General features: G+C 46.1%; 1 pseudogene across 1 annotated transcript; it reads left to right on the top strand.

Moving 5' to 3' along the window:
* The first annotated feature begins 3,232 nt into the window (after window positions 1-3,232).
* On the top strand, window positions 3,233-16,677 carry LOC311103267 (radical S-adenosyl methionine domain-containing protein 1, mitochondrial-like; annotated as a pseudogene). The gene is made up of 12 exons (XR_014615813.1): window positions 3,233-3,241; window positions 3,993-4,031; window positions 4,163-4,201; window positions 7,962-8,099; window positions 8,609-8,742; window positions 9,668-9,872; window positions 10,306-10,507; window positions 11,043-11,185; window positions 11,894-11,957; window positions 12,184-12,363; window positions 12,844-12,853; window positions 16,033-16,677. The product of XR_014615813.1 is annotated as a radical S-adenosyl methionine domain-containing protein 1, mitochondrial-like (transcript).

Below are 16,677 nucleotides of genomic sequence, written 5' to 3'. Positions count from 1 at the left end.
TCGCTGAATCTCAGTTTAAATGAAACCCTACGTCATGTATTACCCAGTGAGTGAAAACAGTAGAAAACATGCATGTCTCTTCATGTCAATGTAACAGTGGATAGATAATGACTCAGCCAATGAACTCAGATTTGTCAACACACATTGTTCTGAATCAGAATGTTTGTTCATTTGTTTGAAGACAGTAAATATATATGCCACTGCCACTGAGTCTACAGTAAATATATATGGCACTGTCACTGAGTCTACAGTAAATATACTGTAAAACTCAATCATCAAGTTTGCAGACGACACAACAATAGTAGGCTTGAGTTGTCTGGACCTATGGCAGTCTCTATGGGGGTGCCACAGGGTTCAATTCTTGGGCCGACACTTTTCTCCGTGTATATCAATGATGTCGCTCTTGCTGCTGGTGACTCTCAGATCCACCTCTATGCAGACGACACCATTTTGTATACATCTGGCCCTTCATTGGACACTGTGTTAACAAACCTCCAAACGAGCTTCAATGCCATACAACAATCCTTCAGTAGCCTCCAACTGCTCTTAAACACTAGTAAAACTAAATGCATGCTTTTCAATCGAACGCTGCTGGCACCCGCCCACCCGACTAGAATCACCACTCTCGACGGGTCTGACCTAGAGTATGTGGACAACTACAAATACCTAGGTGTCTGGTTAGACTGTAAACTCAACTTCCAGACTCACATAAAGAATCTCCAATCCAAAGTTAAATCTAGAATCGGCTTCCTATTTCGCAATAAAGCCTCCTTCACTCATGCTGCCAAACATGCCCTTGTAAAACTGACTATCCTACTGATCCTTGACTTCGGCGATGTAATTTACAAAATAGCCTCCAACACTCTACTCAGCAAATTGGATGTAGTCTATCACAGTGCCATCCGTTTTGTCTCCAAAGCCCCATACACTACCCACCACTGTGACCTGTACGCTCTTGTTGGCTGGTCCTCACTACATGTTCGTCGTCAAACCCACTGGCTCCAGGCCATCTATAAATCACTGCTAGGCAAATCCCCGCCTTATCTTAGCTCATTGGTCACCATAGCAGCACCTACCCGTAGTCTGCGCTCCAGCAGGTATATCTCACTGGTCATTCCCAAAGCCAACACCTCCTTTGGCCGCCATTCCTTCCAGTTCTCTGCTGCCAATGACTGGAACGAATTGCAAAAATCTCTGAAGCTGGAGACTCTTATCTCCCTCAATAACTTTAAGCATCAGTTGTCAGAGCACCTTACCGATCACTGCACCTGTACACAGCCCATCTGAAATTAGCCCACCCAACTACCTCATCCCTATATTGTTATTTATTTTGCTATTTTGCACCCCAGTATCTCTATTTGCACATAATCTCTTGCACATCTAGCATTCCAGTGTTAATACTATTGTAATTATTCTGCACTATAGCCTATTTATTGCCTTACCTCCATAACTTGCTACATTTGCACACACTGTATATATATTTTTCTGTTGTATTTCTGACTTTATGTTTTTTTACCCCATATGTAACTCTGTGTTGTTTTTATTGCACTACTTTGCTTTATCTTGGCCAGGTCGCAGTTGTAAATGAGAACCTGTTCTCAACTGGCTTACCTGGTTAAATAAAGGTGAAAAAAATAAAATATTTTTTTTTTACCAACAACGATGAGACATCCTACAGGGAGGAGGTGAGGGCTCTGGGAGTGTGGTGCCAGGAAAATAACCTCTCACTCAACATCAACAAAACAAAGGAGATGATCATGGACTTCAGGAAACAGCAGAGGGTGCACCCCCCTTTCCTCATCGACGGGACCGCAGTGGAGAAGGTGGAAAGTTTTAAGTTCCTCGGCGTACATATCACTGACAAACTAAAATGGTCCACCCACGCAGACAGTGTGGCGCAACAGTGTCTCTTTAACCTCAGGAGGCTGAAGAAATGTGGCCTGTCACCTAAAACCCTCAAAAACTTTTACAGATGTACAATTGAGAGCATCCTGTTGGGCTGTATCACCGCCTGGTACGGAAACTGCACCGCCCACAACCGCAGGGCTCTCCAGAGGGTGGTGCGGTCTGAACAACGCATCACCGGGGGCAAACTACCTGCCCTCCAGGACACCTACAGCACCCGATGTCACAGGAAGGCCAAAAAGATAATCAAGGACAACTACCACCCGAGCCACTGCCTGTTCACCCCGCTATCATCCAGGAGGCGAGGTCAGTACAGGTGCATCAAAGCTGGGACCGAGAGACTGAAAAACAGCTTCTATCTCAAGGCCATCAGACTGTTAAATAGCCATCACTAGCACAGAGAGGCTGCTGCCTACATACAGACTTGAAAATCACTGGCCACTTTAATAAATGGAACACTAGTCACTTTAATAATGCCACTTTAATGTTTACATATCTTGCATTACCCATCTCATATGTATATACTGTATTCTATACTATCTATTGCATCTTAGACTATGCCGCTCTGACAATGACATTGCTCATCCATATATTTATATATTCTTATTCCATTCCTTTACTTAGATTTGTGTGTATTAGGTTTTTGTTGTAGAACTGTTAGATATTACTTGCTAGATATTGCTGCACTGTCGGAACTAGAAGCACAAGCATTTCGCTACACTCACAATAACATCTGCTAACCATGTGTATGTGACCAATACATTTGATTTGATTTGATTTGGAAATATATATGGCACTGCCACTGAGTCTACAGTAAATATATATGGCACTGTCACTGAGTCTACAGTAAATATATATGGCACTGTCACTGAGTCTACAGTAAATATATATGGCACTGTCACTGAGTCTACTGTAAATATATATGGCACTGCCACTGAGTCTACTGTAAATATGTATGGCACTGCCACTGAGTCTACAGTAAATATATATGGCACTGCCACTGAGTCTACAGTAAATATATATGGCACTGTCACTGAGTCTACTGTAAATATATATGGCACTGCCACTGAGTCTACTGTAAATATGTATGGCACTGTCACTGAGTCTACAGTAAATAGATATATATATGGAACTGTCACTGAGTCGTACAACAAATGCATGAACATTCTGTATTCTGATTCATGTAGCGCTATCTCTTCGTCATGTAAGACTATTTATGTCCAAACTGATAAGCAGTCTCCTGCTGTGCAGAGATGAATGCCAGAGTGATGTACAGGGAGGGACATGACGTTCAAACAGGACTGCTGTTAATATTGGATATGACAACATGTCACAGGTGAATTCAGTCATGCAAACCAATCAAGCTATTCCCAAAATGCTCCCTTTCCCTAACCCTGACCCTAACCCTCTGATTGCAGATCTGTAGGGTCTGGACAGGTATAAGTAGTGTTTCCACAGAGCATCCACCATAGTGCCAGAGTGTGATTCAGTCAGAGGTCAATGTTATGTCAGGAGAGCGTTTGGTTCGCATGACTGAATTCACCTGTGACACATATGCATGTTGCCATATCAACCGATAAAACGATGGTAGAGTCAAACAAATAAATAGGGTAATGGAGAATGATGGCCTGATTATGTCTGGCTTATGAAATGTTATATGTAATTGTCCTACTTTAAAGCAAACATTAATTCGGCACACCTGATGTAAGCGTTTATCACTCTTCACGTACAGTAGTAGTAGTAGAATGATTTGATCACTCTTTATGTAGTATGATTTTATCACTCTTTATGTAGTATGATTTTATGACCCTTTACATAGTAGTGGTATGGTTTGATCACCCTTTACGTAGTGTGACTTTGCTTACAAATCTATGTAGTACCCTTTAACCTCTAACCCCTAACACTAACCCCTGGTGCCTGACCGGCCGGACGATGATGACGTCAGCATACTAGCGGTAACCTTTAACCTCTAACCCCTAACACTAACCCCTGGTGCCTGACCGGCCGGACGATGATGACGTCAGCATATTAGCGGTAACCTTTAACCCCTAACTCTAACCTCTGACCCTGTCCTGGTGCCTGACCAGCCGGATGATGATGATGATGATGACGTCGTCATACTAGCGGTAACCTTTAACCCCTAACACTAACTCTAACCTCTGGTGCCTGACCGGCCGGACGATGATGACGTCAGCATATTAGCGGTAACCTTTAACCCCTAACTCTAACCTCTGACCCTGTCCTGGTGCCTGACCAGCCGGATGATGATGATGATGATGACGTCGTCATACTAGAGGTAACCTTTAACCCCTGACCTCTAATCACTAACTCTAACTCCTGACCTTTAACTAGGGATGCAAATTTCGGTCAATTTTGCTGCCGACTAATTGACCCTCATTAACCGGTTAACAAACGGTCACGTTTGTTCATTTTTAGAGCTTAATTGACAAGGGCAACAGCGCAAGCCAATCGTCTCACAGCTGAAAGGCTACAGTGTTATTGAACATACAACCACTGTAAAGAAATAGCCCCTGTTAAACATAATTTCAGACATTTACCAAAATGCAATTCGTGGGAAAACACTGTTCTAAACAGCGCGCCTGATGCGAGCGGTTCCAAATGTGACAGAGATAAACATCTCTTGTTAGAATCTTAGAAAGAGGGGGAATGTAAAGATGCAGCAACTAGGATGGGGTTGCTAATACGATTATGATTGTGCCTTTGGCTTCTGGACAACGAAACAAAAAGTTGATTTGAAAACCAATAGAACAGGAGAGGAATGCTGTTTTCAATGCCAAATGAGGAAGTCTTTATAAAATAATTGCCTCCACGTTTCTATGGTTGGATTTTGGCTATAGGCTACTTTGAAGCAAGGTAAGACACGCCTCATAGTATGAAGTAAAACATCCAGGTTTCAAACAATGAAGTTTTATGTTTTCAAAAAAATGCATACTGCCTCCAATTGCAAGGTAAATGGATGAATATATGTTAATCAATATAAAGCTGGGCCATTAAAACGTTTTTATTTTTATTTTTTATTGTTGTACAATGACTGGGCTTATAAGAACATAGTCTCCCGAGTGGCGCAGTGGTCTAAGGCACTGCATCGCAGTGCTAGCTGTGCCACTAGAGATCCTGGTTCGAATCCAGGCTCTGTCGTAGCCGGCCGTGACCGGGAAACCCCATGGGGCGGCGCCCAATTGGTCCAGGGTAGGGGAGGGAATGGCCGGCAGGGGATGTAGCTCAGTTGATAGAACATGGCGTTTGCAACGCCAGGGTTGTGGGTTCGATTCCCACAGGGGGTATGAAAAATAATAATGTATGCACTAACTGTAAGTCGCTCTGGATAAGAGCGTCTACTAAAATGTAAATGTAGTGCTCAATCAATCAATGAAATGTATTTTATATAGCCTTTTTACATCAGCAGTTGTCATACAGATACCCAGCCTAAACTCCCAAAGAGCAAGTAATGCAAGCTTAGATCATTAAACTCCTCTAGAGGTCATTCAGTTGAACGGGGGGGGTCAATGCAAATAGTCCGGGTGGCCATTTTATTAATTGTTCAGCAGTCTTCTGTCTTGGGGGTCGAAGCGGTTAAGGAGCCTTTTGGACCTAGACTTGGCGCTCCGGTACCACTTGCCGTGCGGTAGCAGAGAGAACAGTCTATGACTTGGGTGACTGGAGTCTTTGACAATTTTTTGGGTCTTCCTGGATGACAGGAAGCTTGGTCCCAGTGATGTACTGGGCTGTACGCACTACCCTCTGTAGCGCCTTACGGTCAGATGCCGAGCAGTTGCCATACCAGGCGGTGATGCAACCAGTCAGGATGCTCTCAATGGTGCAGCTGTAGAACTTTTTGAGGATCTGGGGACCCATGACAAATCTTTTCAGTCTCCTGAGGGGGAATAGGCTTTGTCGTGCCCTTTTCACAACTTTCATTATTGTGTTTGGACCATGATAGTTTGTTGGTGATGTGGACACCAAGGAACTTGAAACTCTTGACCCGCTCCACTACAGCCCCGTCGATGTGAATGGGGGCGTGTTCGGCCCTCCTTTTCCTGTAGTCCACGATCATTTCCTTTGTCTAGCTCACATTGAGGGAGAGGTTGTTGTCCTGGCACCACACTGCCAGGTATCTGACCTCCTCCCTATAGGCTGTCTCATCATTGTCGGGGATCAGGCCTACCAACGTCGTGTTGTCAGCAAACTTAATGATGGTGTTGGAGTCATGCTTGGCCACGCAGTCGTGGGTGAACAGGGAGTATAGGAGGGGACTAAGCACGCACCCCTGAGGGGCCCCCGTGTTGAGGATGTGTTGTTGCCTACCCTCACCACCTGGGGTGGCCCGTCAGGAAGTCCAGGATCCAGTTGCAGAGGGAGGTGTTTAGTCCCAGGGTCCTTAGCTAAGTGATGAGCTATGGTGTTGAACACTGAGCTGTAGTCAATGAACAGCATTCTCACATAGGTGTTCCTTTTGTCCAGGTGGAAAAGGGCAGTGTGGAGTGCGATTAAGATTACGTCATCTGTGGATCTGTTGGGGCGGTATGCAAATTGGAGTGGGTCTAAGGTTTCCAGGATGATGGTGTCGATGTGAGCCATGACCAGCCTTCCACTTCATGGCTACTGATGTGAGTGCTACGGGGCGGTAGTCATTTAGGCAGGTTATCCAGACCAACAGAACAGGTCAGTGAACAGAACAGCAGACAGTTGTACATCAGGAGCGACAGATCAATAGCTCATTATGTACTGTAGCTGTAGCCCATTGCAAAGTCCCACAAAGCACCCTATTCCCTATATAGTGCACTACTTTTGACCAGGGTCCATTGACCTAAATGGCACCCAATGGGCCCTGATCAAAAGTAGTACACTTGATTGGGAATAGGGTGTCTTTTGGGATGCAGAGCTATGTTTGATCCTGTGAGAACAACAGGGTAATAAATGATAGGTCAATCTCTATTACCTCAACTATCTCAACTAGCCGGTGCCCCCGCACATTGACTCTGCACCAGTACCCCCCTGTATATATAGCCTCCCTACTGTTATTTTATTTGACTTCTGCTCTTTTTCTTCTCAACACTTTTTTGTTGTTGTTTTATTTTACTTTTTTATTAAAAAATAAATGCATTGTTGGTTAAGGGCTGTAAGTAAACATTTCACTGTAATGTCTACACCTGTTGTATTCGGCGCATGTGGCCAATACAATTTGATTTGATTTGATTTGATAGACAGACCTATCTGATCCTATCCACAATGTGGAGCAGTGCCTTTAGTGTTCTAAAAGTAGGTGAAATAGAAACAGATGTTTCCCTTTGTTTCCATAGAAATAGATGTTTCCATTTGTTTCCATTGAAATAGATATTTCCATTTGTTTCCATAGAAATAGATGTTTCCATTTGTTTCCATAGAAACAGATGTTTCCATTTCCGGTTGTCTACTGCCATGTAGCACTTGTCTTCTTTGATTCCAAACTTCATGGTCCATGTGAAGACGTCCACATCGTCTCAATAGTAACAACTTCTGCTACAGCTCTATTTCGCTTACATTTCAAACCTATTGCCTGGAGACATCTGACATCTCCCGATCCACCATTTGGTTAGAGATGAGATTAGTCTGCTGTATTATGGCGCTCAGTGGTCACGTGTCTCTATATACAGTTACACTAACGGCAGGCTGACCCATCATTCTGCCTGTACGGCTCAGTGGCTAATTTAAATCAAACAAAACAGCACCGCCGTCTGGTCGTAGTAGGTATTACACATAACGGAAATCGGTTTGTTGTCTTCCTGTTTCTAGATGTGTGTTGCGGTAGTAAGTTGATCGCATGCTATTGCTTCTGCTACTACACGGTCTATGGACAGTAACGTTTTAGCTACATTGTGTCATGTCATGATTATGGCCGCGGTAAAACACGGATAAATAAATCGATATGGTGTTACCAAAATAACCGGTTAGTGTTACAGTTCAAGGGCAACCAATTTACGCTGTACTACTGTATTACGCTGTAGTGCAACAACTTGAAATGATTGTCTGACATTCGCTCACATATTGAGTGAAAGCATGCTGAAAGCATTTCTAACAGTAGGCCTACGGTCTGCTTGGGTCGGTGTTTCAGTAGTGAAGTGAGTGGTGCAGTTTCCAAGTTAGCCGGGTTCTCCTCTCCACCATTCTCAACCGAGGCTTCACTCTATGTGCACGTGAGGATTGGTAGACTACTCAATGAGCATCTATCTCTCTTTCTGGTATCTATCCTTCTCTCAAAAGGCAATGAATGAATGAGAGCCGATTTCAACCAACACTTTGTCAGTCAAACTCAGTCAAACCCCTGACCCTATCCCTGACCCTAACCCTGATCCTGACCCTAACCCTGACCCTGACCCTGACCCTATCCCTGACCCTGTCCCTAACCCTGACCCTGATCCTGTCCCTGACCCTGACCCTGATCCTGTCCCTAACCCTGACCCTGACCCTGATCCTAACCCTGATCCTGTCCCTAACCCTGACCCTGACCCTGATCCTGTCCCTAACCCTAACCCTAACCCTGATCCTGATCCTAACCCTGACCCTGACCCTAACCCTGTCCCTGACCCTAACCCTGATCCTGTCCCTAACCCTGATCCTGATCCTGATCCTAACCCTGATCCTGTCCCTGATCCTGTCCCTAACCCTGACCCTAACCCTGATCCTGACCCTCTCCTGTTCATAGTGGCCCTACTGTCTGAAGAGATGTTCCTACTGTAACTTCAACAAGTACATCCCTCGCTCTGACAACCAGGACGTCATGTTGGAGTGTCTCCAGCGGGAGACCGAGACCTTACTAAAGCTCAGCCAGGTGTCCCGGTAGGTTTACCGTCTAAATTCAACCCTCTGTGTGCCATCGCCTTTAGCTTTAGTGTCTCCAAGGGTGCATCTGAAATGGCACTCTATTCCCTATACAGTGCACTATTTCCAGAGTGCCTGAGGCTGACGATATAGGGAAAAGGGTGCCATTTCAGACTCACTCAGGCTGCTCCTCCACCTCCTGCAATTCAACTCCAAGTCAAGAGTCTTAGCATTTTTCTTCCTTCTATTTTAACATCTCTCTCTCGCTCTCTCTCTCTCTCTGTCCTCTCTCTCTCCCTGTCCTCTCTCTCTCTCTCTCTCTCTCTCTCTCTCTCTCTCTCTCTCTCTCTCTCTCTCTCTCTCTCTCTCTCTCTCTCACCCTCCCTCCCTGTCTCTCTCACCCTCCCTCCCTCCCTGTCTCTCCCCCTCCCTCCCTGTCTCTCTCCCTCCCTCCCTGTCTCTCTCCCCCCTCCCTGTCTCTCTCCCCCTCCCTCCCTGTCTCTCTCTCCCCCTCCCTGTCTCTCTCTCCCTCCCTCCCTGTCTCTCAATTCAATTTCAATTTCAATTTAAGGGCTTTATTGGCATGGGAAACGTGTGTTAACATTGCCTCTCTCTCTCTCTCCTCTCTCTCCCCTTTCTCTCTCTCTCTCTCTCTCCCTCCCTGTCTCTCTCTCTCTCTCTCTCTCTCTCTCTCCTCTCTCTCTCCCAGTCTCTCTCCCCCTCCCTCCCAGTCTCTCTCCCCCTCCCTCCCTGTCTCTCTCTCCCTCCCTCCCTGTCTCTCTCTCCTCTCTCTCCCCTTTCTCTCTCTCTCTCTCCCTCTCTTCTCTCTCTCTCTCTCTCCCTCCCTGTCTCTCTCTCTCTCTCTCTCTCTCTCTCTCTCTCTCTCTCTCTCTCTCTCTCCATGTCTCTCTCTCCCTCCCTCTCTTCTCTCTCTCGTCTTCAGTATCACCTCTGTGTTTTTTGGAGGCGGGACTCCCAGCCTGGCCCGCCCCTCCACCATTGCTGCGGTCCTGGAGATGGTTGCCAGGCACGCTGGCCTATCAGAGGAGGCGGAGGTCACTCTGGAGGTCAACCCCACCCCCATAGGAAGCTCTAAGTTGGAGAACTTCCTCCATGCTGGCGTCAACCGTTTTTCCATCGGAGTGCAGGTGCGATTAAGGCCGGTATTCAATCAGTTGCACATAGTAGATTCCCTGAAAGCATTCTCAGAAGTGTTGAATTACATCCTGCTACTGTATATCATGGGAATGGTCAGGCGGAGGCTAGCAACCCTATCTCATAAAACCTTTTCTGCTACGGAAACTGAAAGAATAGAAAACATTGTTAATGGTGGAAAGAGGAGAAGGAGAGAGAAGGAGAAGAGAGGAGGAGGAGAACAAGAGTGTGATGCAGCCTTTAGAATGAAGCAACACAGTCAGTCACTGATCACTAGCTTTGTTCTGAACAGTCAGTTACTGATCACTAGCTTTGTTCTGAGAACCAAGTGTCCTTTTCATATGTGGAACTGGGGAGCTGAAGGAGAGCTTTGGGAAACGCTGTTCTAACATGTCTCTCATATGTCTGCTTCTTTTCAACCAACAGTCTCTCCGGGACGACAACCTGAAGGTTCTGGGGAGAGGCCATTACACTCAGCATGCTTTACAGACCGTAGCGGAGGCTCTGCCCGGGTAGGGTGTCGGTCGACGTCATGGTCAGAGGGTTGCATCCTGGGAGTTGGAATTGGATGAGCTGCTGTCGGTGTGTGACGACCACGTCTCCCTGTACCAGCTGACCCTGGAGAGAGGCATGTCTTTTCTTACAAACACTGATAGTTTTTTTTTGTGCGTGAGTATTTAGAAGTTTAATTGACATGTACAGATCAGAACATGAGATGGTGAGATGGAGGAGAGGATACATGAGAGGAAGTAGCAGGAACTATACCACTACATTTTACATTTTAGTCATTTAGCAGACGCTCTTATCCAGAGCGACTTACAGGAGCAATTAGGGTTAAGTGCCTTGCTCAAGGGCACATCGACAGATTTTTCACCTAGTCGGCTTGGGGATTAGAACCAGCGACCTTTCGGTTACTGGCACAACGCTCTTAACCACTAAGCTACCTGCCGCCCCAGCAGACTGAACCTGCAGATATTCTGAAGAAGGTTTTTACTTGCAGTGACTGTGATATGTGGTTGTTTTTACTTACCGTAGTTGAATTAGTAGCTGTTGTGATTGTAACAGCTAATAGGTATCCACATGAATATAAGCACTGACTGTAAGTCACTCTGGATAAGAGCTTCTGCTGCTAAATGACTCCAATGTAAACATGTCAACTGCAGGCACACAGCTCTTCAGCCAGGTTCAGAAAGGCCAACTGAGCGTGCCCAGTGATGACATCACAGCTGTCATGTATGAATCTGCCAGGAGGATTCTTCAGAATAGAGGCTATCTGCAGTATGAGGTGTCCAACTTTGCAAGAAATGTAAGTTCTACTCTCTCTCTCTGTGTGTGTGTGAGTCCTTGTGTCTGTCCTACTACTGTGCCATAGTAGAAATACCTTTAACAGAAAACCCTGCAGTAGAAAACCCTTTAGTACAAAACCCTGCAGTAGAAACCCCTTTAGTACAAACCCCTGCAGTAGAAACCCCTTTAGTACAAACCCCTGCAGTAGAAACCCCTTTAGTACAAACCCCTGCAGTAGAAACCCCTTTAGTACAAACCCCTGCAGTAGAAACTCCCGAGTGGCGCAGTGCCAGCTGTGCCACTAGAGATCCTGGTTCAAATCCATGCTCGTGACCGGGAGACCCATGGTGTGGCGCACATTTGGCCCAGCGTCATCCAGGGAAGGGGAGGGAATGGCCAGCAGGGATGTAGAGCATGGTGTTTGCAACGCCAGGGTTGTGGGTTCGATTCCCACGGGGGGCCAGTATGAAAAATAATGTGTGCACTAACTGTAAGTCGCTCTGGATAAGAGTGTCTGCTAAATGAATAAATAAATAAATAAATAAAGAGAAACCCCTTTAGTACAAACCCCTGCAGTAGAAACCCCTTTAGTACAAACCCCTGCAGTAGAAACACCAGGCTATTCTCTGTGCTGTATTGGTTGTCATAACTATTGAATATTAATATTACCTGCTACAGTTGGGACACATCTGTAATATACCTTGTGTATTTTATGTTTGTTTTGAAGGGTGCCATCAGCCAACACAATATGAGCTACTGGAAGGCCAGTCAGTACCTTGGAGTGGGCCCTGGTGAGTTAATAGTGCTTTATGAATGCTTTATGAATGCTCTATAACATCTTTATGAATGCTCTATAACACCATTTTGAATGCTTTATGACACCTTTATGAATGCTCTATAAGACCTTTATGAATGCTCTATAACAACTTTATGAATGCTGTATAACACCTTTATGAATGCTCTATAAAGCCTTTATAAGTGGTTGTTTATTTGAAGTGGGACTCTTCTGTCTGCCAGGAGCCCATGGTCACTTCGTCCCCCATGGAGAGGGGGGTGTATGTCGAGAGGCCCGTACCCAGACTCTGGAGCCTGATGTCTGGGTGAGAGAGGTGCAGCAGAGGGGTCACGGTACTCGACGCAGGATACCCCTCACCCACTACTTTCCGCTTCAGGCTGTTCACCTGCAGAGTTCACACCGTGCTGCTCGTTAAAGGGATAATCCACTCCAGAATGAAACTCCTGTTTTGGTAATAATCTATGTTCTATGAGTGGGTAAAATAACTATTTTCACCTTTGATTTGACTTCTAAGTGGTCCGTCTGTACAATCAGAAAATGGTGTTGTGCCACGTAATCGCGATAAGGTTCTCGTCCCAGGAGATAAGGAATAACAAACTATCCCGTTTCATATCGCTGTAAGTCCCATATCAGCCAATAGACGGTATGAACATACTGGTTGACTGGTGAGTCAGCTGATCTACTGTCTGCTTCAGACTGTTCACCTGCAGAGTTCATACGGTGCTGCACGTTAATGGTCTACTTTCAATAATACTGTTCACCTGCAGAGTTCATACGGTGCTGCACGTTAATGGTCTACTTTCAATAATACTGTTCACCTGCAGAGTTCATACGGTGCTGCACGTTAATGGTCTACTTTCAATAATGCTGTTCACCTGCAGAGTTCATACGGTGCTGCACGTTAATGGTCTACTTTCAATAATACTGTTCACCTGCAGAGTTCATACGGTGCTGCACGTTAATGGTCTACTTTCAATAATACTGTTCACCTGCAGAGTTCATACGGTGCTGCACGTTAATGGTCTACTTTCAATAATACTGTTCACCTGCAGAGTTCATACGGTGCTGCACGTTAATGGTCTACTTTCAATAATACTGTTCACCTGCAGAGTTCATACGGTGCTGCACGTTAATGGTCTACTTTCAATAATACTGTTCACCTGCAGAGTTCATACGGTGCTGCACGTTAATGGTCTACTTTCAATAATACTGTTCACCTGCAGAGTTCATACGGTGCTGCACGTTAATGGTCTACTTTCAATAATACTGTTCACCTGCAGAGTTCATACGGTGCTGCACGTTAATGGTCTACTTTCAATAATACTGTTCACCTGCAGAGTTCATACGGTGCTGCACGTTAATAGCATACTTCCAACAATACTCCAGACTCACTCATAGCATGGGGTTCTATTCAGGGGTTGTATTTGTACATCAAGCGCTCACGCTACAGAAACAGGAAATCCTGCCCTATGGGCCATTCTGGCTTGGACAAGGCTTCCTTACTCACAGCATGGCATATATACTGTAGCAACTTGTTAACTTTATTCTTCTGATTGCAGATTGGAGGAAGTGTTGGTCATGGGACTGCATTTGATTGACGGCATCACTCACCAGGTAATCTTGGTTAACCCAGAACATTGACGGCATCACTCACCAGGTAATCTTGGTTAAGCCAGAACATTGACGGCATCACTCACCAGGTAATCTTGGTTAACCCAGAACATTGATGGCATCACTCACCAGGTAATCTTGGTTAACCCAGAACATTGACGGCATCACTCACCAGGTAATCTTGGTAAACCCAGAACATTGATGGCATCACTCACCAGGTAATCTTGGTTAACCCAGAACATTGACGGCATCACTCACCAGGTAATCTTGGTTAACCCAGAACATTGACGGCATCACTCACCAGGTAATCTTGGTTAATTTAAGCCAGAACATTGACGGCATCACCCTCCAGGTAATCTTGGTTAACCCAGAACATTGACGGCATCACTCACCAGGTAATCTTGGTTAACCCAGAACATTGACGGCATCACTCACCAGGTAATCTTGGTAAACCCAGAACATTGATGGCATCACTCACCAGGTAATCTTGGTTAACCCAGAACATTGACGGCATCACTCACCAGGTAATCTTGGTTAACCCAGAACATTGACGGCATCACTCACCAGGTAATCTTGGTTAAGCCAGAACATTGACGGCATCACCCTCCAGGTAATCTTGGTTAACCCAGAACATTGACGGCATCACTCACCAGGTAATCTTGGTTAACCCAGAACATTGACGGCATCACTCACCAGGTAATCTTGGTTAACCCAGAACATTGACGGCATCACTCACCAGGTAATCTTGGTTAAGCCAGAACATTGACGGCATCACCCTCCAGGTAATCTTGGTTAACCCAGAACATTGACGGCATCACTCACCAGGTAATCTTGGTTAACCCAGAACATTGACGGCATCACTCACCAGGTAATCTTGGTTAACCCAGAACATTGATGGCATCACTCACCAGGTAATCTTGGTTAACCCAGAACATTGATGGCATCACTCACCAGGCAATCTTGGTTAACCCAGAACATTGACGGCATCACTCACCAGGTAATCTTGGTTAACCCAGAACATTGATGGCATCACTCACCAGGCAATCTTGGTTAACCCAGAACATTGACGGCATCACTCACCAGGTAATCTTGGTTAACCCAGAACATTGACAGCATCACTCACCAGGCAATCTTGGTTAACCCAGAACATTGACGGCATCACTCACCAGGTAATCTTGGTTAACCCAGAACATTGACGGCATCACTCACCAGGTAATCTTGGTTAACCCAGAACATTGACACATACTAAACAGTATATACACACAGTAGATGCTATAACAAGAGGATGTTTCAATTGTTTCTAGATTCATTGTTTGTGTCAATAGGGTCCATCATCAATGGATAAAAACATTTTCTAACCGTACGTTGTGTTCAGTATGTTGCACACCGCTGTTCTGATTCAACTTTCTTTCTGTCTACATCTGGGTTTATGTTTCTGATTCATGGTAATTCTGCGGCAGCATTGTCAGTTGTTCAGTCCCAGGGCAGATCTACACCAGATTCTCAGCTCATCTTCTGAAGTACAAGATCTTCAACAGACAGGCCTTCTAATCCTGGATGACAGGTAACCCATTACCTTCAACAGACAGGCCTTCTAATCCTGGATGACAGGTAACCCAGACCTTCAACAGACAGGCCTTCTAATCCTGGATGACAGGTAACCCAGACCTTCAACAGACAGGCCTTCTAATCCTGGATGACAGGTAACCCCGATCTTCAACAGACAAGCCTTCTAATCCTGGATGACAGGTAACCCAGACCTTCAACAGACAGGCCTTCTAATCCTGGATGACAGGTAACCCAGACCTTCAACAGACAGGCCTTCTAATCCTGGATGACAGGTAACCCAGACCTTCAACAGACAGGCCTTCTAATCCTGGATGACAGGTAACCCAGACCTTCAACAGACAGGCCTTCTAATCCTGGATGACAGGTAACCCAGACCTTCAACAGACAGGCCTTCTAATCCTGGATGACAGGTAACCCAGACCTTCAACAGACAGGCCTTCTAATCCTGGATGACAGGTAACCCATGGTAACCTGTTTGCCCTGTTCTGTCATATATATACTGTATTATATTATTAATGGAGCTCAGAAAAGTCTCTCTTCAGTTTATTGGGAAGTATACAATAGTTGGTCCCACTTTAAACAAACTACAATTCATAAAGCCTTTATAGAGCATTCACAAAGAGTTTGAGGGCTTCATTAAGAATGATAACTTGTGGTTTGTTTAAAGTGGGACCCAGTAGTTGTATCTCCATGTCTGTTTGAGTCTCTAAGTAACACAGGGTCCCCCCCCCCCCCCACTATACAGCTGATTCAAATAACCAACTCATCATCAAACTTTGATTATTTGAATCAGCTGTGTAGTGCTAGGGCACAAACCAAAACGTGCACCCCTTGAAGTCCCCAGGACAGAGTTTGGGAAACACTGACAACCCCTTTTGTCTTCTGTGTAGGGGTCTGCGGTGCTCGGTGCTCAGGGTCTGGCCTTAATGGACAGCATGTTACCCACCCTGCTACTGGAGCTGGGGACCCACATCACCCAGGGGCTCCAGCAGCAGGCCAGGGTGTCTGGGGACCCACATCACCCAGGGGCTCCAGCAGCAGGCCAGGGTGTCCAGCAGCAGGCCAGGGTGTCTGGAGACCCACATCACCCAGGGGCTCCAGCAGCAGGCCAGGGTGTCCAGCAGCAGGCCAGGGTGTCTGGGGACCCACATCACCCAGGGGCTCCAGCAGCAGGCCAGGGTGTCTGGAGACCCACATCACCCAGGGGCTCCAGCAGCAGGCCAGGGTGTCTGGAGACCCACATCACCCAGGGGCTCCAGCAGCAGGCCAGGGTGTCTGGGGACCCACATCACCCAGGGGCTCCAGCAGCAGGCCAGGGTGTCCAGCAGCAGGCCAGGGTGTCTGGAGACCCACATCACCCAGGGGCTCCAGCAGCAGGCCAGGGTGTCCAGCGTGGGAGACCAGAGAGGTGGAGGACGGAGGGTCTCCAAGCCTGGCTGACAGAGAGGGGAGAGAGAGAGATCCTGGAGAGTTACCTGGAAGCCACTATGAACTGTAGACGCTGGCCAAATCTACCATCTACACTGATGAAGTAG

The sequence above is a fragment of the Coregonus lavaretus genome (genome assembly GCF_964263955.1).
Source record: "Coregonus lavaretus genome assembly, chromosome: 28".
Taxonomy (NCBI): Eukaryota; Metazoa; Chordata; class Actinopteri; order Salmoniformes; family Salmonidae; genus Coregonus; species Coregonus lavaretus.
Note: the sequence above shows the minus strand (reverse complement) of the source record. Positions and strands in the feature narration are given on the sequence as shown.